Here is a 27,394-nt window from a genome sequence, read left to right as displayed (position 1 = left end):
AAATTATAGCAAACTCACCAAAATGATTAACAAAAGTCACTTTTAGTCTCACAACTATTTTTAGTGACGAACACATAATGATAGACATAGCTATCTCCATATAATCTCCCAACATGAGTATTCACATAAGTAGATTTCAGGATTAAGAAGATCACTCATGATTGGGGCATATTAGGAGGACTTACCTCGATACTCAGAACCGAATCAAGTTAATGAAATTGTTACTTTATAATAACTCGATATCGTATTATAATGATACCATCTGGTCTAGTGACCTCAACCATACCATAGAAAACATATAAATGGGTCGGGCCTCCACCTCTTAGGCGCCCTCTACCCGCTTGTCCTCCACCCCTAACTGGTAGTGTAGGTAGAGTAGTAATTGTAATGGAGTACGTGGCCTGAGTGTTCTGAAGAAATATGTTTCTCCCAAGTCTGGGACAATTTCTCATGATGTTCCTAGTATCACCACATTCATAACAACCCATCTGCGGTTCGACTGCTCATACTGAGTCTGTGCCGGATAATTGAAATAACCATTGTAGGAAATCCTGTGCCACTGGTGCATAAAAAGATAACTGCCGCACGCGAGTGTTATGATTAACTTAGCACTACGAGTATACTGAAATTATTTCCATGACCCCGCTGATACTGAAATGTAGAATTATTAAGGACGCGGGAATATCTCAAGTCCCATCATCATCCCATTCAAATATCAGCTCTTAATCATATACAAGTTTCGGAAAACCTTTCAATACCATATATATACAGCTCAGGCCAAAACTAGTATAACACACGACCCCGCAATCTGATCGTTGATAGTGGACTCCCCTCACTTGGTGCGAAATCATAGGACACATTTCTGACGATCCACAATACTAACTTTCACCGCTCGTACGACACCAGCCATAAGACACCTCAAGCCATTTACTTGGCGCATGTCATCCTTATGACAGTTAAACTCACTTCCTCCAGTGTCTCGGTTGCTAGTTGTACCCTTGGCTAAATAGAAATCTCATATGAACCACATAGTCTCTAATACCACCAACTATCTTCAGATCTACATCCACCTCGTGACCCTACCACGATTGTGATGATTAGCCAAGTAAGTAAACCTTCTTAAGATCGTACTTATTAACCAGATGTCAGAACCTACTGCACCCCAATGTGCACAACTGAATGATCTCTCAATACTTCCACATCCTTGACCTGGACGACAGGTGGTAACAATGGTTGAGTAACCCTGGCTCCCTTATAACCCTTCGGTAGGATCACAACCCATTTGAATGTTGGGTTACCTCCTTCTCTTTCTAAAATGCACTCACATTTCTCTAGAATACTCAGAAAATCACCCCAAAATAAAACCTGAAGCCTATTTATCAAAATGGGGTTGGGTTATGAAAATAGGGGAATTAACCCTCCGAAATCAAGTATGCGATCGCATAATCCATCGCATAATGGGTATGCGGGCCACATACGCGTCGCATAACTCGGTGCCCAAAACTGGGCAGTTTTGGAGCATTCTGCGACCAGTTTTGCGGTCGCATATCAAGTATGCAGACCGCATAATTGATATGCGATCACATAATTTCTCCCATAGGATCGCAATTTTCCAGCCTCTGCTGATTTGGTCATAACATTGTGTAGGAATGTCTAAATGATGAACGGTTTATAACGTTGGAAACTAGACTCAAAAATCTTTAATTTGATATGTTGTGCACCACATAACACTTTATATATATGTGGATATGCTCATTCAAAGTGGGGTCTTGTGCGCATTCATTTGGAATTTTAGTCTATCATGTAATTTTCCAACTCGGCTTAGACTTAGGACTTTCCTTGGACCCCATATCTCTTATTATATGTCTCGTACATTTATTATCATATCCAATTGATATTCATTATATTAATAGCCCTCGTCCACACCTAAAACAGTATAATTAGAACGCGTCAACTTTCTTATTTCGCCAAAATGCACCGAATTGTCCTACGGACTTCTAAATCCAAATTCGGACACACGTCTAAGTCCGAAATCACCATACGAAGCTATTGACATCATTAAAATCCATTCCAAGGTTGTTTGCTCAAAAGTCAACTCTCCGCTCAACTCTTTCCATTTGAGCTTCAAAATGAGATTTTTTTTCTTTCTATAAATTTAACTCTGAATCTTACGAAAACCAAACTCGACCACACATGTGGGTCATAATGCATATTACAAAGCTTCTCGAGGTCTTTATCTGTTGAACGAGATGCTAATTCTTAAAACGACAGGTTGGGTCGTTACACGCTGCTCGCCGAAAAAGGTACATTATTCTCTTCTCTTTTCTTTCCCAACCCTCCTTTTTGTTAAACACATCCCCTATATCCGCCCCTTTCCCTCACCACTTCGTCTTAGCCCCCCACTGTACCCATCTTGTTATAGCAGACTAAGGAATCAAAATTTCTTTCATTCTTATATCTCTGCTCCAGATTTGAAAATCACATTAGGAATCTATTTACATTAGGAATCTCGCCTCTAGGTTTTAGATACTTTTTAGTTCCCTAATTGAATTAAATTTGAAACTATTTTAGAATTTTCATAGATGTTTATTTAGAATTTCCATAGATGTATTAATATTTAAGCTTGAAACTAGATTCACTTTTGAAATTGAGGTTAGTATCTATATGTGGTTTTAATAATTCTGAAGTTTATTTATATGTGGAATTGTTAACTTTAGAGAAGAATGATTTGGAATGGTATTAAGTAGTTATAATTGGAGGCTCTCACGCAGTTGCATCCCCATCTACTAGTGCTTCTACAATTTCTGGTACCGTGAGACAGTATATTGGAGGGACTGTACAATACGATCATCTTCATCGGCTGGTTATCGTTCCCCATGGTGACGTGTGAGTTTTCCGTCAATTTTCTTTTAAAAAATTTCTATAAAAATTTCCATATAATGAGTTTAATGAAATTTTATATGTTAAATTAAATGCATGTTTTCGCCATCCTTTCAGGCCGCACATATGGTGATGGAATCTATGAAGCCATTTTTTCATGAGCGGTGGAATTCCAGAGACAGATACCGTACCAGATCAGAATGAATATATGGCAACAATTTAAGGTAAGAATAAAATAATTTTTTTAACTACTAATCCTCATTCGTCTAATATTATTTATTCAATTTTGCAGGTTAGGTGCGTATGGCAGCCATCACTTGAAAATATGGTGAATGAGAACTTCGAGAAGAGAGCACAGAAGCGGATGACAGATTCTCATCATGTTGCTAGGAAAGGTGGCACCAGACTTGATTGGATACGTGAAGATGTCTGGAATCAGCTCTTGGCGAAGTTGAACACCCCTGAGTGGAAGAAGAAGAGTGAACAGTCAAAGTTAAACAAAGCTTCTACTAAGGGTGGAGCATTGCATACTGGAGGTTCTATTAGATTTACAGCCCATCATTTGAGAATGATAATTTCATTATTAAATATTCTTAGTTTTACAAGTATCCGAATTGAACATATATATATATATATATATATATATATATATAAATATATATAATTACTTCTTAATATTCAAGAAAAGGAACCTGGAGGAGATGTGACTTATGCTGAGGTCTTTGCGGAGACCCACAAGAAGAAGAAGAAGGACGTTACCAGAGAAGGATGGATTGAACCGCGTGTTTCAGAGACATTTGTATGATCCCAACACCAACACTATGTTATTTTTCCTTCTTAGTTTGTTTTATTTATATAATGTGTATTATTTTTCTTTTAGGACAAATATCATATTGATCTTGATGCATGGTGCCAAACCCAGCCTGAAGGAACTCAGCCGACCTTGGAGAATATGACTGCAATTTGGACACAGGCGGCTGGTGGCATGAATAAAGGTATAAATATTATATAATTATCTATTTTGGTATTAGTTTGAAAGTTGCTTCTTTGTTTTCTTACTACTTTTACTTTCTTTTCTTTAATTCTCGTGAAAATAATAAATAAATGTCGAGTCTACGGGATTGGAATACAGCCATCCTCCTGTCGTCCACCAACAACATTATTCACTAGGGCATCGATTTTCCAAGACGACATGGAAGCTATGCGTCAAAAAGTGGATCAAATGTCGCAAGAATTTCAAGCAACTCAGGCTTTGATCCAAAAATTGTTAAAAAAGAAAAGCAAGAAAGGAGTTGCAATGGAGTCTGAGTCTGAGGAGGAGACTAATTCTGAATAGGCTATTTGAATATTTTATAGTTGAAGTTATTGACATGTTTAATTTATGTTGTTTAATAGTTGGTTGTTTGACTAGTTGGTTGAATTGTTATAAATATTACCGTTCGTTTTGTAGTAAATATCGAATTTGGATTGTTGTATTAGGTTTTTGGTTGATTGTTAGGTGTTTGGTTAGATGTTTTATTTGGCAGGTGGTGTAATTCGAAATACAACAGAATTCTTCTTTAAAATGCCTAGATTTGCGACTGAATCAGTCGTAAATTTCTCCAGGAATTACCTAGATTTGCGACTGATTCAGTCGCAAATTGAAAATTTCCAACAAAATTTAATTAAGATTTGCAAGAATTTCCGAAAATTTTAATTAATTAATAATCAATATTTACGACTGTTTCAGCCGGAATAACTAATTAAAAATAAATTTTATTTTTAATTTTCTGACGGAATCAATTGAAACTTTTAATTTATATTTTTAAAATTCTGGTAACCGACTGAATCATTTGCTAAATTTGCGACTGATTCAGTCGCAAATGGTTGAAATTCAATTGTGCACGTATTTTCTAATTTGCGACTGAATCCGTCGCAAATTTTCGACTAATTCTGTTGCAAATATATTGCGACCACGTATTTTTCGAATGACACTTTTCAGTCGAAAATCCGTCCGAAAACACGATTTCCGACTGATTTGACGGTCGCAAATTTGCTATTTTTATTAGTGTGGGAGGGTAGAGTGTATGCAGACCTTAACCCTACCTTAGAGAAGGCAGAGACTATTTTTGGTAGACCCTCGACTCAGGAATGATAAAAGGGAGGGGAAATAACAAGCAAACTAAATCTGAACAATTGAAGCGAAAATACAAAACCAACACTAAGGAATGTACCAATGGTCGTGAAAATTCTACTCTCTGCTTGGATGAACCTATCTGTTTTCGGACTCAAAAATAGCTGGCAAGAAAAATAAAAGAGATTTGAGAATTGCATGCGTTGAGCATTGAATTTTAATTATAAAATTGTATTATAATATCTACTCACTTAATTGTCCTAGAATTCACCTTTTTCTGCTTTGGAGTGTTGATCAAGATGATGCTTGAAGTATCTCTAAGATTATAACCTTTGGTTCTAATTCATCAAAAGGAAGGTCTACAAAGAAAGTTCATTTTGAACCTAACTCTATGCCTCAAAGATTGTGGGGTCCATCCCCATAATAAAAAAAGAAAAAAAAGGGATAAAGAAAGTCAAATTTCATGGCCAAAGTTGGTTTTGGTAACAATTTGCATTCTTGCAAATTGACAAGTTGCAGCAGCAATTTGCAACATAACAAGTCTTCTGATTTGCTGAATTGGGTGGCTATTCTTTCTATAAATAGAAGCCTTCAGCTTCTTTACACATGATGTCGCCAAAACTCACACCACAAGTATAGGTAGTGAGGCGGTCGAAGCAATAATAAATCCCAACACGAGTCGAGGTTGAATCCTCAGGGAGTTAGAAATGGGATTATGTATACACCTAGTATAATTGTATAATGTGCCTCAATTTGCACTTCCACATTCTTGTTGGTTGTTTCTATTTCTACTTTTAGCTATTGATTGCAAGTAATAAACTAGAAGATAATAATTGTTTTTGCTTATTTTTCAAATGATAAAGATCTAGGGTCGTGACTTACCTAACGGGTTGTAAAATCTAGGGCAAGTTTGATTAATCGGGATCGTAATATAGCAATCACATGCAATTGCCCACTCTATACCTCTTAGCAGTTTGACTGATTTTGCCCAATTTGGCTTTCTTAAGTCCAAATGGGTATTGCACAAATCAAATGATATATGCTTAAATCGGGTCTTACTATCTTTAGATTTGACCCTTTAATTGGGGCTATCAATTTCTTGAGTTCACCCCAATTCCTTGTTAGCCAAGTTTTCCTAGACTTAGTCTCTCCTTCTCAAGTAGAGACTAAGTCAAATAGGCATGAATCAATGTTTGCAATCATTAATTCTATAATTCAAGCATAAACAAGGCTAAATATCACTAACCCAATCACAAACAAGCCCTAAATCAAATACCCATTAAGTACCCACACTAGGGTTGGGCCACAACTCTAGCTAAAGATTTAGCTGCTTATGAAAAATACTGAAATACAAGAAGAAATTAAGATAGAATGCATAATAACTGATTAGACAAAGAAAATCTAATGTTTAGAAGTTAATCTAGTACAAAATTACTCAAAAAAGTAAAGAAAACGGCTCAAGTGCACTTCTGAAAACTAAACTTAACCTAAAAAAGATAAAAAGTTCTATTTATACTAAGCTGAAAATATCGGACAAAAATGCCCTTGTGAAGGTTGTGCGGCCGCATAATTTTGGTGCGGTCCTCTGCGGCCGCACAATTATCGTGCGGTCCACATTCTTTGGAACTTGGGCTTGGAACTTCGGGGCTTCTTTGGTCCGCATAAAAATGGGTGCGACCGCACTTCTGATTATGCAGCTGCACAAAAATTATGTGGTCCGCACTCCCTGCTTTTGGACTTGAAACAACTCTCTGATTCTTCAATCCTGCGGACCGCATAATAATGAATGCGGCTGCACTTGACCTCCCGCGGCCGCATAATTTCGGTGCGGTCCTCATGCCTTTAGTTGGCCCAAACACTACTCTCTGAATCTCCCCTCTGCGGCCACACTAGAATTGTGCGGTCCGCACTGCTGGCCTTTTTGCCCTGTTTTGGTTCTTGTTCACTTTTGACTCCTTTATGAGTTGATTTTGACTTCTTTGGCTCGTTTTCCAATATTCCTGCAAGTAAGCACATTTCATTAGTTTCCGGGAATACCTTTAAGCATTTTTGAGCTAAAACGCAAGTAAAAGAGAGCAAATAAGTGGTCAAAATCCCTACTTATCAAATCCCCAAACTTAAGCTTTTGCTTGACCTCAAGCAAATAAGGCAATTCCCGCCTCCACTAGAAAAGGGATATATCAGCTGGCCTAAGGTGAGTCAATCACGCATCAATTGGGACCAATAATTACCCACAACACATATGAATTATCAACAACGCAATGATTTGACTTTTTGAGTACAATAGTTCTAGTGTGACACTAGAGCATCAAGAGTTGACTCTATTCATCAAGGAAGGTCGCTCTTTCATGTAGGTCATTGTGGATCCCAAACTCCTTCTCCTCTACTCTCCATTAGCAAATCTCACTTTAGAATGTAACACTCGAAGCAAGAATTGTGAAAAGTTCGCTCATCTCTCTCAAAAGAACGTCACAAGTCCTGGTTTAAGTACCATAAGCTTGCCCCTTATGTAAATCATCACTAATGTAAGCTCACTCAACCTGAAATCATGTAGGGCTTTTGCGGGATGTAATGAAGGCTTTTGGATCAAGGTAGGACTTGTTGGAATAGAATGGTTTCATCTTTCCTTAAGCACTCCATTTTCTCTTTTCGGCTCATACTTTCTCGACTTTTTGAGTCATTTTCTTCTTCCTTGGGCGAACTAGAGAGACGTAACATCACTCTTTCTTGATCATGACATTCATTTTTCTCCTTTTCTATTTACTTCAGCCTTTCCTCCTTATCTTCTTTTGAATTCCCTTTAACTCTTCACTTTATTCACTTTCTTTTTGTTCTTTCTTTTATTTGCCTTCCCTTTTCTTTATTTCTTTCTCTTCTTTGTACCTTTTATCACTTTCAAACTCCTCGTCTCTCCCCAAACTTATATTTTTGCCAATTGTTTCTCAAGAATGCTAAGGAAAGATCAGGTGCCAAGAGAGGGTTATTACAAAACGGATAAAGGCTTGTAACGTGGTTATTGAAAGAAAAAGGGCTTAGGCTCAGAGGGGTTGACTAGGGATATCACATTGGTAGGCTATGGAAGATTTCAAATTTCAATTTGGATCAAGGAGAGCCTACAATCATTTCTCAAGCCAAGCTACACTTAGAATTTTGCCTAGACAAATATTTGGGGCAAGTTCTAGACCATTAGTATGGGTACTTGGACTTGTAACTAAACATCTCACCTCTCACGCTTCTGGATTGCTAAAGAGAACAGAGTCGAGGGCCCACAACAACCCTAGCTAAGATTGAGAATCACAAATGGCTCGATTTGAACCACTCGATGACTGCTTAAGTCAACACAAGAGTCAAAAGGGTCACAACTAAAGCTATTTTATGCCAACAACTTGTTTTTAACCATACGATCATAGGTAAATGTGTTGGTACCAAGTGAAGCATGCTTGAGACCCCTTTTATCCATTACTACTATATTTGCCAAAACATAAAAGAAACAGACTCAATCCTATAAGAAGGTTGTCACGCCATCCATCGTTGGGAAGAGCCACCCGGTTCACACATAATCCACCTTTGGAAAGAATCGTGGCATTAAGAAAACCAAAGGCTTATTGTTCACTTAAAATGTAAAAAGAAGCTACTAAAGTAAATAAGAAGTTATACTACTAAGGAAAAGCAAACCAAAGAAGCTATGAAATAAACTACGGAAAGCGAGATAAATGAATATACAAACCAAAGTCAAATGAATATATACATAAGGGAAATGAATATATACATAAGAATATCAACATTAAATGGGGGAGAATATATACATACCAAAAGGAAAATAAAGATGAAAGAAAAATAGTATCGGAGTTATTACAGCCCAAATGTCAAATGTCAAAGTCAAATAATCAAAATAGACCACCCCCAAATGAAAATAAGCATTGTCCTCAATGCTAAATAGAAATAAGAACAGGGAAAGGGTAGAGAGTCAAGCCAACTCCCTATGTGGTCTCAGTCTGCAAAGGATCATTAGCAACCTCGGTCTCAAGTTGTATCTCATCATCACCTAGCTGAGGGACAACAGGGTTGCTGAGCATCTGGATTATCTCCTCAGCAGTATGGGAGGTCGCAACCGGCTCCTCAGACTGGCCAACTGTTGCCTCTGGTGCCTTGGGAACTGTTGGTGCTGTCTGTTCTGCTGGGACTGAAGTCTCCATAAGCAAGTCCAATGGCAGATCTCCGGTAGATGCAATCTTGGCGACCTCCTTTCTCAACTTGTGCACTAACCTCTTTGATGCTTGAGACTTCTTCATCTTTTTGACCTGCTTGCTCAAGTCCTCAATGACCTTCCCATGCGCCACTAGAGTATCCGTAGTGTTCTTCTGGTTTTCCAAAATCTTCTTCAATGTTTCCTCCACTGACGGAGGTACCTATGGCTTTGCTGGAGCTGAGGACTACGCTGCAACAACATTGGATATATCAGTCAACTTTGTAGTAGCTGCCTGCATCCAGTTGTTGAGACTCGCCAACGTCTGGGAGACTCACAGCACGGTCTGTGGATAAGTAGATGAAGCCGGCACTGGTAATGGCACTTATACTCTAGCAGAAATAGGTGGTCCGGAAGATGAAGGTGGCATGGGTGATGTCCCGGTGGAAGTATCGGCTACTGTGGAAGGCTCGACAGTTGAATCAGTAACCACTACCACTGGCTCCTCAGACTGGCCAGTGGAGGTAGTAGCTTTACCCTTGAATTTCGGGTTGTCAGCTCCCTGAAGGTGGTACCATGAGAAAGGCTTCTTGGCCCTCACTTCTGTATCATAATGCTTCGGCTCCACCCCTTGATCTTTGAAGTATTCTGTGAGGAAGTTCGGGTACGGATATGATCTTTCACCCTTCTGGACAACTAAAGTGATGTTGGTGGAAATGATGGTACCAACATTTATCAGATACCCAACCATAATTGAAGCCACCAAGACTGCACGGGGAAGTGGAAGCATGTTTTCATTGAGGCATGGGTAAATGCGGCTACACACGGCCACCCTTTTGATTCAAAGTTTAGGGTGGCCCGGACAATTGGAACCCTACTGTGAGCCACAATGGTATTGCTCGTGGGATTCCCAAAATCTCAGCAAACCACGGACAAGCTGCATCACCCATGGCTAGCTTTTCCAAGTATTGCTCTGCTTCTACTTCTTCAAACCTCACATATTTCTTCAGTGCACATGAGTCAAAGTAGATTTTCAGATTCCGCACTTTTGTCACCTTAGTTCCCTGTTTGATGTGAGCAATATTTGTGTAGAATTCCTTGACCAGGTACTCATTTTGCATCTAGGATGCTGTTGGTGAACCATTTCCATCCTTTCCGCTCCTGGAATTGCCAAAGGATATTGGAGTTGTGTTTGTTAATAAAAAATTATCGCTCAAGAGTGAGCGACCTCTGTGTCCACCATTCCCTAAGCTTTGCAAAGGCATTGGCACTGACAAATCTGTCCTCCCATATCTCTAGCCTCCTTGGTGTCTCCAAACCTCCCATTGCAGTATCACCCCCTCTATCATCGTTTTGGACATCATCATCATCGTGTAGGTTGATTGGAGCAGGTGGAGCATGTGAGGAAGAGGGTTCAAAATCTTGACTACCCTCTTCCGAACCTTCAGACGAACTGGCAGCTGAAGAAGACTAATCTAGCAAATGAAATCTCCACGGGAGTTGTTGTGATTGGGCTTCCGGCTGTGCTTGCAAGGAGTTACCCTCAGAAACTTCCCCGGATGGGACATACTCACTGGCCTCAGAGGTATCAGGGGCTCTATTGGCTGTGGCTTTTTTACTTATTGCCCTTTGGATTGCTAGAGGGAGGTTGCCTCTGCCTCGACCCCGGCCTCGAGGGGGTTCTGCCCTCCCTTTTGATATATCTCATTTGCCACGTGATCGAACCATTGACTGCAACACATAAGTAATAGACATCAATTAGAATTGAAGCTCATAATGTATACAGAATCATTGTTCAAAGTTGCAGGAAAACTGTCTCAGAATGGCAGTGGGAGATTTCATCAGTGCGGACCGAACAAAAATGAGTGCCGCCACACAAGTCCACTGCGGACCGCACAATTTTGAGTGCGGCCGCTCAATTCATGCACACAATTTCCCTAACTCAGAGGGCTGCGAAACGCACAAAAGTGTGTGTGACTGCATAGCCTCTAGTGCAGACCGTACAAAAATGAGTGCGGCCGCAAAATTTGAATAGTACGGGCAGTGACTTAGAGTTTATGCAACTTTTTCACAATTTAGACATTGTTTGAGCAATTAAACATGTTTGGCTACTTACGCAGGCCCCAATTAACGTTCAAGATGCTACCCACATGAATCTAAGCAACAATGACTAACTATTGACATTTTTAGGCATGTAACTAACCCTAAATGAAAGAACAAAACAAAATATTAAGAGTCTCGAGATGAAATTAACATACCAGTAATGAAGATGTAGGTGAGAATCTAAGTTGATGAAATGAGGGAAGATTTGAGAGCAATGCGGAAATGCACTCTGTGAGCTTAGCTTCAGGGTTCACAAGATCGAAAAGTGTAAAAAGATGAGAGAAGCCCTATTTATACTGTTATCCCTCGAGCCCAGATTTTTACCTGAGTGCTGCCGCATAATTTTGATGCGGTCCGCACTCCTTACCTTCTTTTGTGAAGTCCTGCTGCGGACCGCACAAAAATGAGTGTGGCCGCAGGATTAGTGTGGACCGCACAAAAATGTGTGCAGCCGCAATTTTTTAAGCATTTTTGATAGACCAACTTCAGGGACCATGCATTTTGACACTTTGTACGCGGCTAAAATCGGAGAGCCCGATTTTACGACCGTTGTACCTCGCCGAGGTTTCGCCTTGAAGGCCCGAGGCACAGCTCGAGGTTCGTCCTCGAGGATTCTTTATGACCTACCTCAGGGCAGTGCAAATCGATGGTTATCATGGGCGAGCAGAAAGTTCCCAAGGCGCGTGATCAAAGCTGACAAAACCTGCAAGAGAGGCACTCGTCTGTACCAAACTGGCAAATAGCTGTACCGGCTATATTTCTTTGTAATAATTACTCATGTACTATGTTGGGGGTTTCCCCTCCTATATAAAGGGGACCCTTACTGTTTTGTAAAGGGGGACAAAACACAATATTGAATATAAGAACATTCTCTGCTCTCTTTCTTAAACATATTCTCCTTTGATCTTGTTACTTACATTTATTGCTTTCATCTATTGTATTTCATTGATTGTGCATCATTTATTACCCATTATTGATCATAAAAAGCCCTCATCAAGGTCTTAAAACTGTTAGTTTTCCATCGACTGTTCAGAGCCCAATGCCTGGCTCGACCTCGAGGCCCCGCGCGAGCCAGCTCGAGGCCCCGATCCTCAGCCACTCGGTTTGCTTGATACACTATCTTCAAGCTCTTATCTCATTTCCTAGTCTCTCGCTTAGCATCCATTACTTAACAACTAGCATAAAAATAAATTACGTATTTTTAGAACCACAAAATTAAATCTAATTGTAATTACCATTTTCAAGGTAAATAGTTTGGCGCCCACCGTGGGGCTAAAAATAATAGTGATTGTTTTCTTGTTGGCTTACTACATAACACAAGTTATCTTTCACGCTTTTTCTTGTCCAACATCTTTGATTTTAGGTCAAAATGTCAAAATGAGTGAATGCACATGGGAACGACGGCCCTGAGGACCATGGAGAGAATGGTTTAGGTTTTTCAGGTGTCGGTATACCACCGCGAAACCCTACGGACGCACCCGAACCAATTCCCGTGGATGCGGTCTCGCGCAACGCCCAACACGTCGATGTAAGCTCCCACACCGATAGGAGTATACGCCAGGAGAACCAACAAGAAGCTCGGAAGAATCTAGCCCGGGAAGAAAGAGAGGCAGATTGGAGAAACGGAATGGAAAAACCCCAGCACATCATTTATATGATCATCGGAGGGACCGACATTCCCCAAGGACCCGTGGTCAAGCGGCAAAAGTTTCCGTCACAATGGAAGGGCAAATCCGGGGCCGCATGCTCGAGGACGTCCTTGCCTTCACTGAAGAGGACTTTAGACCTTGTCTCGTCCCCATAACGACGCACTAGTAATTTCATTTCTCTTGAATAACGTCCAAATTAAACGTGTACTCGTGGATCTAGGTAGCTCAGCCAACGTAATCAGGTCAAAGGTGGTGGAGCGGCTCGAATTGCTCGATCAAATCATATCTACCTCCCGAGTCCTCAGTGGTTTCAACATGGCCGGCGAAATAACAAAAGGGGAGATCACCCTCCCGATCAACGTGTCCGATACAGTTCGAGACACAAAATTTCATGTCATCGAAGGTGACATGAGATATAATGCATTACTTGGAAGGCCATGGATACACAACATGAGGGCAGTACCGTCAACTCTTCACCAGAATATAAAGTTTTTGACAAAAGACGGTATAAAAATGGTATATGGAGAACAACATGCGGCGAAGGAGATGTTCGTGATTCATGAGGAGCCACCAACCTCAATACCCTCCACCTCGGAGGAGCCGAAGGACAAACAGATCCCCGAGAATGATGAAGAAGACTTCCTGGCCCCCCGAACCTTCATTGCCCCTGAAGAATCGAACGCAACAAAGTCAACGATTGAAGAGCTGGAAGAAGCCATTTTGACAAAGCATCTCCCAGAACGGAAGGTATACCTGGGAACGGGATTAACCCCCGAACTCAGGAGAAAATTCATTCAATTCTTTATTAATAACATCGATTGCTTTGCATGGTCCCATTTAGATATGACAGGGATCTCGTCGGAAATAACCACCCATCGACTAAGTGTTGACCCCAGGTTCAAACTGGTGAAGCATAAAAGAAGACCTCAGTCCGAGGTAAAACACGCGTTCATCAATGATGAGGTAACAAAACTCCTCAAAATAGGATCTATTAGGAAAGTAAAATATCCCGAATGGTTGGCCAATGTGGTGGTAGTTCCCAAAAAAGGGAATAATTTAAGAATGTGCATAGATTATAAAGACTTGAATAGAGCATGCCCCAAAAGATTCATTCCCGTTGCCCAACATCGATCGCTTGATCGATGCTACAGCCAGCCACGAGCTCCTCACCTTTCTCGACGCCTACATGGGGTATAACCAAATTCAGATGAACCCCGTGGATAGGGAAAAAACTTCGTTCATCACGAAGTACGGTACGTACTGCTATAACGTGATGCCCTTCGGGCTAAAAAATGCGGGAGCCACATACCAATGCCTAGTTAATATGATGTTTGAAAACCAAATAGGCAATTCCATGGAAGTTTACATTGATCATATGTTAGTTAAGTCCCTGCACGCAAAGGACCATTTAACTCATTTGCAGGAGACATTCGACATCCTCAGAAGCTACAACATGAAATTCAATCCCGAGAAATGTGCCTTCGGAGTAGGTTCGGGAAAATTCTTAGGCTTCATGGTGTCAAACAGGGGGATTGAGACCAATCCCGATAAAATCAAAGCCATTGAAGAGATCACAGTGGTGAACAATGTAAAGGCCGTGCAACGGCTGACTGGACGAATAACAGCTTTGGGCCGATTCATATCAAGGTCATCAGACAGGAGTCATCATTTCTTCTCCCTACTTATAAAGAAAAACAGCTTCGAATGGACTCCGGAATGCCAACGTGCTTTAGAGGAGTTAAAGCGATACCTGACAAACCCACCTTTACTCCACACCCCAAAGGAGGATGAGACACTGTATTTGTACTTGGCTGTGTCGGAGGTAGCGGTAAGTGGTGTGCTGGTTCGAGAAGAGCAAGGTACGCAATTCCCTGTCTATTATGTAAGTCGGACCCTGGTAGATGCCGAAACCAGGTATCCGCACCTAGAAAAGTTAGCTCTTGCATTAATAAGTGCATCTCGAAAATTAAAGCCTTATTTCCAATGCCATCGTATTTGTGTTTTAACAACATATCATCTCTGAAGCATATTGCATAAGCCCGAACTGTCGGGCCGTCTTTCCAGATAGGAAATCAAACTCGGGGGGTACGATATCAAATACCAACCCCGAACGGCTATCAAGTCCCATATCCTGGCAGATTTTGTGGCCAACTTCACACCTGCCCTCGTGCCCGAGGTAGAGAAGGAACTTCTACTAAAAACGGCCACATCTTCAGGGGTATGGACCTTGTTCACCGGCGGCGCCTCGAACGTGAAAGGGTCCGGACTCGGTATAGTCATGAAGCCACCTACGGGCGGCATGATTAGGCAATCTATAAAAACTACGAAATTGACTAACAACGAAGCCGAGTATGAGGCTATGATTGCAAGTCTAGAATTGGCCAAAGGCCTAGGAGAAGAAGTCATCGAAGCAAAATATAATTCCGTTCTGGTAGTAAATCAGGTAAATGGGAGCTTCGAGGTTCGAGAAGACAGGATGCAAAGATACCTAGACAAAATTCAATTCACATTGCACCGCTTAAAAGAATGGACCCTGGTCCACATACCTCGAGAGCAGAATAGCAAGGCCGATGCCCTCGCAAACGTGGGGTCATCTGTTGAGGAAGATGACTTACTTCCCGGGGCTGTTGTTCAACTATCCAAATTAGTGATCGAGGAAGGCCACACCGAGATCAAATCCACCAGCCTAACATGGGATTGAAGAAACAAATATATCGATTATTTGAAAAGTGGGAAGCTACCCGCGGACCCAAAAGAGTCGAGGGCTCTGCGAACCAAAGCAGCCCGATTCTCACTCGACGAAAATAGAACTCTGTACAGGAGAACCTTTGATGGGACCCTAGCAGTATGTCTGGCGCCGGGGGACACAGATTGCGTGCTCCGAGAATCCACGAGGGAACCTGCAGAAATCACTATGGTGTCGATTCTTTAGTCCGAAAGGTGATCAGAGCAGGTTACTATTGGGACAACATGGAGAAAGATACCAAAGAATTCGTCCGAAAATGCGACAAATGCCAGATATTCGCACCGATGATTCCCGGTGAATAGCTACATTCGGTCTTGTCACCATGGCCGTTCATGAAATGGGGAATAGACATCGTTGCACCCCTACCGACGGTGCCGGGTAAAGCTAGATTTATTTTATTTATGACTGACTATTTCTCAAAATGGGTGGAAGAGACGGCCTTCGAAAAGATAAGAGAAAAAGAAGTCATTAACTTCATCTAGGACCATATCATATGCTGGTTCGAATTCCTTCTGAGATAACGTGTGATAACGGGAAGCAGTTCATCGGAAGCAAAGTAACACAGTTCCTCAAGGACCACAAAATCAAAAGAATCCTGTCAACACCCTACCACCCATGCGCAAACGGTTAGTCCGAGTCCACAAACAAGACCATTATTCAAAACTTGAAAAAGAAGTTGGAAAGTGCAAAAGGAAAATGGAGAGAAATATTACCCGAAGTACTATGGGCATATCGAACAACTCCAAAATCAAGCACAGGAGAAATGCTTTTCTCTCTGGTATATGGCGTTAGGCTTTGATACCGGTCGAGGTCGGAGAACCAAGCGCTAGGGTCCGACACGCCACCGAAAGCTCAAATAGCGAAGCCATGACTGCGGCTTTCGAGCTATTAGATGAAAAGCGAGAAGCTTCGCTGGTCCGAATGGCCGCCCAAAAACAAAGGATCGAAAGGTACTATAACAGGAGAACTAATCTCCGACATCTCGGAGTCGGGGACTTGGTCCTGAGGAAAGTCACCCTGAACACTCGAAACCCTAATGAAGGAAAGCTAGGCCAGAGCTGGGAATGACCGTATCGCGTCCTCAAAGTGATCGGCAAAGGGTCCTATAAGCTTGGTACCATGGAAGGCGAACAACTTCCGAGCAATTGGAACATATCAATGCTCAAATGCTACTACTGCTAAGGAGTTCGATGGAAGATGCCGAAGCATTCCCCAGCTTGAAGACCTTAGGTTTTAAAGCATGCGTTACACTCTTTTCCTTTGACCGGATTTTATCCCAAGAAGGGTTTTACTGGCAAGGTTTTCAACGAGGCAACACCTATATGCTACCTAAGGAGAACATAACAAGTATTCAAGGCTTCTTTTCAATCAACCTCGAATACTGGGGGGCGACCCCCGGGAGGTCACCCCCTCGAAGAAGTCAAGCTGAGCCAAAAAGGGTCATGATAGGAAAATGATGTATCGGGCCAAACGGCCGAATAAACCGTGTCCACATAGAATAATTGAACCCTTCACGACGAAGACGTGTATACTTGAGCCAAGTAATCAAGGAGTATCTTTACATCAAAACACTTTGCGCTTAAAAAAAAACCCACTATTTTCTCGAAACAGCTCCAGAGCCAAAAATTTCCCGAACACTCGGGGTCTGACGTCAAAAACTCGAAGTCATGCGACCTCCAGGTCGGAAACTTCAAACTCGTAAGCCCTCAATGAGGCAACTCCAAGTTTACACAAGACAACTCCATAGTCAAAAGACTCTCAACGTCTCAGGGACTGTCGCCAACGGTCACCACATCGATTTGTCATACTCGTGGCAATAAGGCCCCATGCGGGCAACCTCGAGCTCATAAGACCTTTACAAGGCAATACGAAATTAGTAAGACCTCAAGCAAGACACGAGTTATACTTGTACCAAGTAACCAAACCCGTATGACCTCAAGCAAGGCATGAGTTATACTTGTACCAAGTAACCAAATCTGTAAGACCACAAGCAAGGCATGAGTTATACTTGTACCAAGTAACCAAATCTGTAAGACCTCGACTAAGGCATGTTAAAATTTATAAGTCCTTACAAAAGGCATAATCTAGATCTTAAAAGTTAAGGCTATATATTCGAACTTGTAAGATCCCAAAAAAGGCATACCCTTGATATGGATGCCAAAGCTACTTCAATCGGGGAATAAAAGGCTACGACCAAATACAAATGACTACGGTCAAAAGGCTGTACCAGCCAAACTAATGCGAGTCGGGGACGCCCGACCGTCGCTAATAAACTCATAGGCCTTCAAATTACTTCGAAAATACTTCGAAAAGAACCGGTTAATCAGGCTACACTCGGCACAAGCAAAAGAGCTTCGACCATGTCAGCTCGAAACAACAGGCTTTGACACATTCAGCCATCGAGCGAAACCTCCCGAGGTGCTCGCCCATCGTCACATAACGGCTCGCAATCGAGGTTCTTATCAAACCGTCAAAGAGTCGGACGAACACAAAAAACTTTAACGAGGGAAAAATAAGCCTATTCTAGAGGTCGTACCGACCCAACACATTAGAGCCAATGTTTCCAGCTTGAATAAAAGGTCGTACCAGCCCTACACGTAAGAGCCACTGTCGCCAACTTGAATTAAAGGTCATACCGACCCAACGAATAAGAGCCAATGTCACCAGCTTGAAGTAAAGGTCGTACCGACCCTACGCGTAAGAGCCACTGTCGCCAGCTAGAATTAAAGGTTGCACCGACCCTAAGCATAAGAGCCCAGACGCCAGCTTAAAATTCCAAAACCTAAGGGTCAATGAGCTCGAGTTGAAATCCGACTCGAAGACTGAGCCCAAAATAGTTAACTAAAAGGTGCCTAATGGCAAATGCGTAAGAGCCTAAGCGCCAGCCTATATTAAAGGTCGTACCGACCCGAAGCGTAAGAGCACTAGGGCTGACCTAGAACAGCTTCGGGGCCAATACGGTAGACCTAAAAGTCAATAAGATTAGTCAAAATATGACTCGGGGACTAAGCCCCAAAACGATCAACTCTCGGCCATTACAAACCGCTCAGCGGCAGTAGGAGCCTAAGGGTTTAGATTTACGGTCCAAAATTTCGGATCAATTATCAAACAAGTGTCACAGATTGTTCCTAAAGAAGCAAAGGAAAAACATAAAACCTTTACATATATGTTAAAAAGTTCACAAGGGTACATTTATAAGGCCTATGTTTGAATCCCCTACAAGGGCAAAAAGCAAGTAACACCCTAATCTACCACCGAGGCTATGCCTTCGGCGGCTCCCCCGGAAATTGTGTTGTCAACAGCACCAGCCGTGACCCTCGGGTTTTCAATGGCCTCTTCCCCTTCGGGGATCTCACCTCCATATTCATCATCTCTCGAGCCACTGCTCGACTCGCCTTCAGAAGAAAGTAGTGCCGCGACCTCCTCCTCTAGGGTCTTCACCCTCCCGATCTCAGTGGACAAATCGATGTCCCCCGCATATACATCCTCGAGAGCCCGTCTCCGAGATTCTAACCGGGCATGCTCCACAGCTCGGGTAAGTTGCAGCTTGGCCTCTTCGGACAACTTCCTGGCCTGAGCATTTGCAGTAGCATCATCCTTTTTATGTGACGACACGAATACCTCGGCTTCGGCCCTAATCTCGGATAGCGCAGCAACCAACTCAGTATGTAGACCCTTATACTTATTACTTTCCGCCCTCGCGTCATCAAGTTGATGCCCGACCGAGACCACCCCCCCCTGGAGGGTATCTCTCTCAGAGACTACCTCACTGACGTTCCGTCTGAGTTTGAGAATTTCAGAGTCCCTGGCTCGAAGTCCCTCCTGCATTAGGACATCTTTCTTCTCAAGATGCAAAGATCGACCCCAGAAGAGTTAAACACTAAAGTAAGATAAACGTGTAGGCAAAAAACAAAAGAGAGCTGTATAACCTGCTCAGTGAGATGAATCCTTTATCAGGACGCCGCCTCCAAACGATCCCGAAGGACACGGAGTTCCTTCTCGGTATAAAGAGCTCTGAGCTAATCGGCTTCCAAGGTGAGCTTCTTGTGCTCACCCTCGTAACGAGCCAGCTCACTTTGAAACGTGGCGAAGGTCTGATTGCAAAACACCCTGGCTTGAGACCATGAAAGAAACAAGGTTAGCAAGTCAAAAAATCAGGGCAATAAGCAAAATTTACTGAAAATTTACCCGCTCACAGAGCCTGTCGATCTCGCTGAAATTAAGCGAGGCGTCAAGCTCAGGCTTTTCCTCAGGCCCAGCAAAAAGCCTTTCAAACACATATCTATCTCCAACGGACGCCCCCACGTCGAAAGACTCTTTATTTTGAGCACCCTACATTCCCCTCGGAGAAAAAGTTGATCCCAAAGGGGAATCGCCCACTTCAATAACCCCGACTGGATCAATCGGGGTCGTCTCCTATTTCTGGGAAGCTTCTAGACTAGGCTCCCCCAGACCGCCTAATGAACGCACCTCCGCTCATGGAAATTTTTGGTCGTTAATTAACTCGGGAATATCACCCGAAGCACCCTCGAAGGTCTCTTCAGTCCGAGGTAGGACAACAGCGGAATCAAGTTCTGATTTAAAAGCCATCGACTCTGCAGTATACGGGATAGCCAGGTTTTCTCCCCCCCATTGGAGCTTCTGAGGAATCATCTTTTCTTTCGCCCTCAGCTCGGGGACTCCCCGGCATTTCTGGAGTTAAGATCGCCGAATCGACCTTAGGTTTGTCGCGCCCCCTTTTTCTCGCAAAATTGGGTTTATGCCATTTGGGAAGACAACTCGTTCCCTTTTGGGAATTGGGTTTTGAATTGAAGAGTCGCCACCTAATGATTAAAGTGCATTAGGACACTAAGAAAGGTTTTGAGTCAAAGTTACCAGAGATTGGGTAAGGGCTTGAAATTGTCCCAAGGGGAAGGTGTTAGGCACCCCTCAGGATCCACTAGTGTGGTTCCCGAGCAAACTATTGTTGTGACTTAAGTGCAAATGACACATAGGCAAATAAAACTTCAAGTAAGAGGGGATTTTCACATAATGATTACAAATAAGCAAAGTTAGAAAGAATGAAAGGGATGCTGATTTTTCCTTAGAGAAATAGTTTTAAAAATTTGGAAAAAAGAAGAAGCAAAGAATCAAAGAAACAAAGGGAAGAGGGGGGGGGGGGTCCTAGGTTTATGAATAATATGGATCACCCCACACAACATCCGGTAATCACCCCTCAGTGAGGGGTTACACGTGATGTTATCGCGTGGTCATCATATCCATATCTACCCTTTCCCACCCCGTTAAGGTATTAAAGCGCGGAATGGTCTTGTTCACTTATTGCATGCTATTACCCGCCCCAATCCTATCAGTCCAGGAGGCAGTTTGGTCTACTAATCCTAAAGGGAAGGGATATTAGGCTTGTTTATAGTTTCAAAGGCAAAAACTTTAAGGCGACATACAAAAACACATACATCGAGTTGGGGAAAAACACATAAACAAGTGAAGGGCTCAGATAGACCTCCTTTAAACTAAAGAAAGCACATAATTTAGCATGACTTACACATACTGTTTAATGGTCTGATTAAACTTAAAGGTTGAGACAGACTGATTTATTACATAGTTCAGATAAGAAGCCCGAAGCAGGACTGCCTGTTGGTTGTAGCTAATAAAATCTGATTCAGTTTATAATTTTACCCTAAGACTTGCCTAAGTGTTGGACGAGGGTCCTATAGGCATGATATCTACTGATTTCAGAGACAATGAAATAAACTGAATGCGTACTGGTTAAGAAAGGTTGCCAGATTATTAAAGGACGACAAGTTTTAGCAAAAGGTTATTGGTTCTGCCAATGGTAACACATCGTTATTACTGGTTTTAGACTTATAAGCGAGTGAAGCGATTCAGACTTGATTAATAACTCCTATAGACATGTTTCCTATGCGTGTTGATTTTAAACCCCTTTTAACAGACATGGTAAAATGCAGAAAACCTATAAGCATGATATCTAGGTGTTGAATTTCATTTAAAGCCTATGAACATGATATCTACTTGCAGTTGATTGATTAAGACCTATGAACATGATTGCCTGATGAAGAGTGTGTATGCAAGATTCAGAAAGACCTATAGGCAAGTTATCTATATGAGAGTGCAGAAATTCAGAAACTCCTATAGGCAAGCTATCTATATGAGAATGCAAAAATTCAGAAACTCCTATAGGCAGGATATCTACCCCTTTGCATACATGGTTACCCCTCCCTTTTTTCACTAGCCATCCCCGAGAGTTTTATTACAAAGTTATTACAGCCCAGAAAAAGAAGTAAAGTAAAGAAAATACATCAAAAATAAAAAATACAACCAAGGAGCCTGATTCAGACTTCCTGTCTGAAGTATGACGTAAACCAACTCCAAGAGATCATATTTCAAAGCCTTTCTCCCATTTGGGGTGTGTCAAAGTTCCCTAAGAGTCTCATATGAACTCCGGGCAGTGCTTACACCCAAATGTATCACCAGATTAAGATATAGTGCAGTGTGGAAGTTCCAGCCCTCAGGTGTCCAAGTTCAGAGGGAACTCACAGTCCCAAGGCAAGGCTCACAAGAGGGGGCAGAACTTAAGGACTAAGACAGAGTGCAAGTGTAGAAGCAGAATTCTGAAAGGGGAAAGGGAAAAGGGAAACAGTTTAAATTAGTACACATAAGGGTATAGGGGAATAGGGGGAGTTGCAAGGGGCAAAAAGGGCAGGCTGATGGGCATACCCAGCAATGGGAGATGCTGGCACACCCTTAGGCCTGTTAGAACATATTGTTTAGAGGATAAGACCCCCATGGGTCAAACTTAATTCATGGACAACAACTTATATTGCCATGCTTTAAGTCATAACTCAAAACACATAGGGGTGATAGGGGAATGGGGGTTCATAACAAACAAAACAGAAGGAAATCAGCATGCCAATTTAAGTGCTGAGATATACAGAAACAACAAGCAAACATGGACACACAAGCAGTAAGTACGCATTATTGTAGTGCTAAAAATTAAATCCGGACATACCAGTTTCAGAGAAACAAACAAGGAAAAAGCAGTAGGTCTTGTGAACGGGCCACAGTGCAGACAAGAAGAGAATATTATTGTGTGTGAGTATGAGTTCAGAAGGATTCTGAATAGTGTGTGAGTAGGAGTTCAGAAGGATTCTGAAAAAAAAAATCTCTCTCCCTCTTTTTGTGAAAGAGTCGTGCATTTATAGTGTTGAAAACCGGGCGGAAATAAGGTAAAAAAATAGTTATGGAACTGAGTACCAATCAAGGATCAATCACACAAGACTTCCTTTACTAAAGGAATTCAGAATCAAACAAGTCAAAACTATTTGAGGAAAGAAATTAAATAAGCAGTTTGTGCCCAGCATGTAGTTAGGGGCGAATACATAAAAGGTTATTTAAGGACATGGTTTTGAAGTACATGGTTATACAAATAAGGTAAGAAAATCAATTGACAACCAGTAAATCAAAGAATCAGTGATCTTGTAATTACTGACCCATGAATGAACCAAGTCGTAAAAGCTGAGAAGGGTTCTAACTTAGGTCGAGTCATAGAGAAAATCAGCAAACAATGGAAAGAAATCAATCAGACCATATTCAGAGGGAAGTATGAACTAATCACAAATTTGAAAGCCACTTTACAGGGAAGTTCATCATTTATAAGGAGCATACGAACATGTTAAGCATGAAAGAAGATTGTCGTGTCATTGTAAAATCAGTAGAAAAATCCAGTGTAGAAGAGTTTAGCAAAAGTCAGAATCATATGAAAACAAGGATGTCCAAACTAAGTTCAGAGACTCGAAGTTGGTCTGAAAGAGTTAGGGGTTTTGAAATAAAACCCTAGTTCAAACAAATCACATAACCAAACTTGGGAGAATCCCCAAATTCTAGGGTTTCCACCATTAATCGAGTACAAAGATGAGAAGGCAAGTGATCGAAACAGGCTCAGAGGTCTCAGAGAAGAACTGAAACCTCTTGCATGTTTGTTTCAGCAGCAGAAACTCATGAGAAAACAGCGATAGCAAGTAACACGCAGAACATAGTAGAAGGATTCAAAGAAAATAGAGTAGAAGAAGCTAATATGAAACATAATGGACAAATTGATAAGAACAGTAGAAGAAGCATGCTAAGATGTTTTTAGAAGACACTTAAACAGAGATCAGCAGATGGAACTCAATAAGAAAAACTTTAAGAACAGGGAAAATACAGTAGAAGAAATACACAAAAAGGCATACGAGAACACAATACAGTAGAAGAAGTATACATGAACACAGTAGAGAAAAATAAGAGCACAGTAGAAGAAAAATACAAGAACACAGTAAAGGCAAATGCACAGAAAAGGAAAAGGAAAGTCAGAGAACATTTACATATTTTCAGAAAACCCTAGATCGGCAAAGAAATGATTTTGAAAGTAATTTTTGAAAGAAAAGTCAGGAAAATCGTTTAAAAGCCTAGGGAACGCATAAATACACAACGGATCTAAAGGAATCAGAAAAACCTCGAAGGGTTAGGGTTTTAGAACCACCTTAGTAGTGAGAAAGGCTTTGAAAAGTCAACGATCTAAGTCAGAGAAGTCCAAATCAGGCTCGAGCAACCATGGTACGCCGGAGTAAAACCGGAGATGGCAGTGGAACTCGAATCGAATGAAGCCTGGACCAAACTCGTCGTGGCCAGGCCTTGAATCTTCAAAAATCAGGCGCGTGGGAGTCATAGGAGGCCGGTGTTGGGCTTCCATAAACATGGAAGCCATAGTTTCCGGTGGCTTTCGGGGCGGAAGTGGTGGCTAGGGTTTGAGAAGCTTCGAGAGAGTTTGAGAGAATGGAGGGTTCAGAGGCGGCTGGTAGGTGGAAAATGAGAAGGGTTTGGGGTCATTTGGAATTAATTAAGGAAAGGGGAACGTGAGCCGTCGATCTGTTAGATCAACGGCTGGGATTTAAAGGGGGGCTGGGTGGGCTATTTAAACGGGCTATGGGTCGGGTAGTTTTAGGAATTGGGTTGGGGTTCAATTGGGTTCAGTTGGGGTAGAATTTAGACTACAATCGAAATGAAATCTGGTTAGATTTTAAATAGCATTTTCCCCGTTTATTTTATAAAAAATAGCAAATCAAATTCTGGAAATAAATTGAAAGTACTAAAAATGATTTATAACATATAAATATTAAATTAAAATACTGGAATCAATTCTGTAAGCATAAAATGCAATTAAATCTTAAAATAGGCTAATGTTGCAATTATATGTAATTTAGCTTCAAAATACTAAATAGATTTGTAAAAATATACAAAAATTATGCTAGCTACATTTTAGTATAAATATAAAATTCCAATAACTAAATTACCAAAAAGTAATAATTTTTAAAATAATCATTGGGCTTTTATGGATGAAAAAGGGAAATAGATCAGCTTAAAACCTTAAAATTTATGGGAAAATAATAAAATGCTTGGACATAATTATACATGCATATATATGCTATTTTGAAGATATTCTGCATATAAAAAAAAATAGACAGGGAAAAATTGGGTATCAACAGCTGCCCCTCTTTACCCGGGAAGGATGAAAGAGTTGTCGGGTAAAGACATGATGACCAATTTTGACCGAACGAAATGTTTCGAAGAAATTTGGCCGTGCCCTGGCTTGTGAGCTGCCTACATATCCCTGGTCATACAGGTTTCAGGCCCTATGTAGTTCGGGATCCGTCGGCGGAATATGCCGGTGGAGACCTTTCAAGAACGGACGCAATATCCAGGTTGGGATGAATGGTTAAGGTCTGATAGGGCTGCGGGAATTGGAGCGGAATTGCTCCTACCGAGATTGTCGTTGCTCGCCGGTTTACTTGCAAATGAGCCATACAAGCATATATTGTGCGTAAATTAAACATGATGCAAGTTCCCCTCGGACCATGAATGCTGTCTTTGGACGGTTAGGATGACGTCTTCAGGCCATGATGTCCTGGGCCATGAAGCGTATAATAAAGGATTCGCAGGCTATGAGATGATGCTCTCGGGCTATGAGAATGATGCCTTCGAACCATGATGCCTTTGAATAATGATGTGCGAAAAATTAAAGGGATCTTCAGGCCATGATATGGTGTTCTCGGGCTATGTAAATGGTGCCTCCGAACAATGGCGCCCTCAGATAATTTGGCGATCTTTTAGCCCATGACATGCAGTATTTGGCGATATTTCAGCCCATGATATGCGATAGGTGGCGATCTTTCAGCCATGCAAATGTAAATGAAATGGCGATCTTTCAGCCATGCAAATGTAAATAAAGTGGCGATCTTTCAGCCGTGCAAGCATAAATAAAGTGGAGATCATTCAGCCGTGCAAATGTAAATATAGTGGCGATCTTTCAGCCGTGCAAGCCTAAATAAAGTGGCGATCTTTCAGCTGTGCAAATGTAAATAAAGTGGCGATCTTTCAGCCATGCAGAATGTGAATAAGGTGGGGATCTTTCAGCCATGCAAATGTAAATAAAGTGGCAATTTTTCAGCCGTGCACATGCAGATGAAGATAGTGTTTAGCCTCGGAGGCAGAATGGTAGCCTTATACAATGCGGAAAATGCAGATGGAGACAGTGTTTAGTCTCGGAAGGCAGAATGGTAGCCTTATGCAATGCAGAGAATGCAGATGGAGACAATGTTTAGTCTCGGAAGGAAGAATGGTAGCCTTATGCAATGCAGAAAATGCAGATGGAGACAGTGTTTAGTCTCGGATGGAAGAATGGTAGCCTTATGCAATGCAGAGAATGCAGATGGAGACAGTGTTTAGTCTCGGAAGGCAGAATGGTAGCCTTATACAATGCAGAGAATGCAGATGGAGACAGTGTTTAGTCTCGGAAGGCAGAATGGTAGCCTTATGCAATGCAGAAAATGCAGATGGAGACAGTGTTTAGTCTCAGAAGGAAGAATGGTAGCCTTATGCAATGCAGAGAATGCAGATGGAGACAGTGTTTAGTCTCGGAAGGCAGAATGGTAGCCTTATGCAATGCAGAAAATGCAGATGGAGACAGTGTTTAGTCTCGGAAGGCAGAATGGTAGCCTTATGCAATGCAGAAAATGCAGATGGAGACAATGTTTAGTCTCGAAAGGCAGAATGGTAGCCTTATGCAATGCAGAGAATGCAGATGGAGACAGTGTTTAGTCTCGGAAGGCAGAATGGTAGCCTTATGCAATGCAGAGAATGCAGATGGAGACAGTGTTTTTTCTCGGAAGGCAGAATGGTAGCCTTATGCGATGTAGAGAATGCAGATGGAGACAATGTTTAGTCTCGGAAGGCAGAATGGTAGCCTTATGCAAGAGATAAATGGTAATAGAGTTTTCTTAGCTAATTGCGATATTGTGGCTGCTGGGGATATTGTGTGCGGATAGAAACTGTGAATAGGTGCGATGGTTCTGAGAGTTGTGTTCCTGAACAATATGAGTGTATAATACGTTTGATTATTTTGCGACTCGAGTGCCTGTATCCAAAGAAAAATCGTGAGTTTTGTAAAGGGGAGTTAGTTCGTATCCTCGCCGACTTTGCTTGACCTGCTCGGCTCTGTTTCTGTGATATCGGTATGTATCATTGGGGTAGCGTTGCTAAACAAAGCAGTTTCGATATAAACGATTGCATGATTTTATAAAAGTATAACATAAATGTATAATTAAAATGGTTTTTAGATGTAACCGACGTACTGTGAAAGTCGGTTCGGGTACATTGCAACTTCG

Source organism: Nicotiana attenuata, unplaced genomic scaffold, assembly GCF_001879085.1.
Source record: "Nicotiana attenuata strain UT unplaced genomic scaffold, NIATTr2, whole genome shotgun sequence".
Lineage (NCBI taxonomy): Eukaryota > Viridiplantae > Streptophyta > Magnoliopsida > Solanales > Solanaceae > Nicotiana > Nicotiana attenuata.
The sequence above is the reverse complement of the archived record's forward strand: the minus strand, read 5'-3'. Positions refer to the sequence as shown.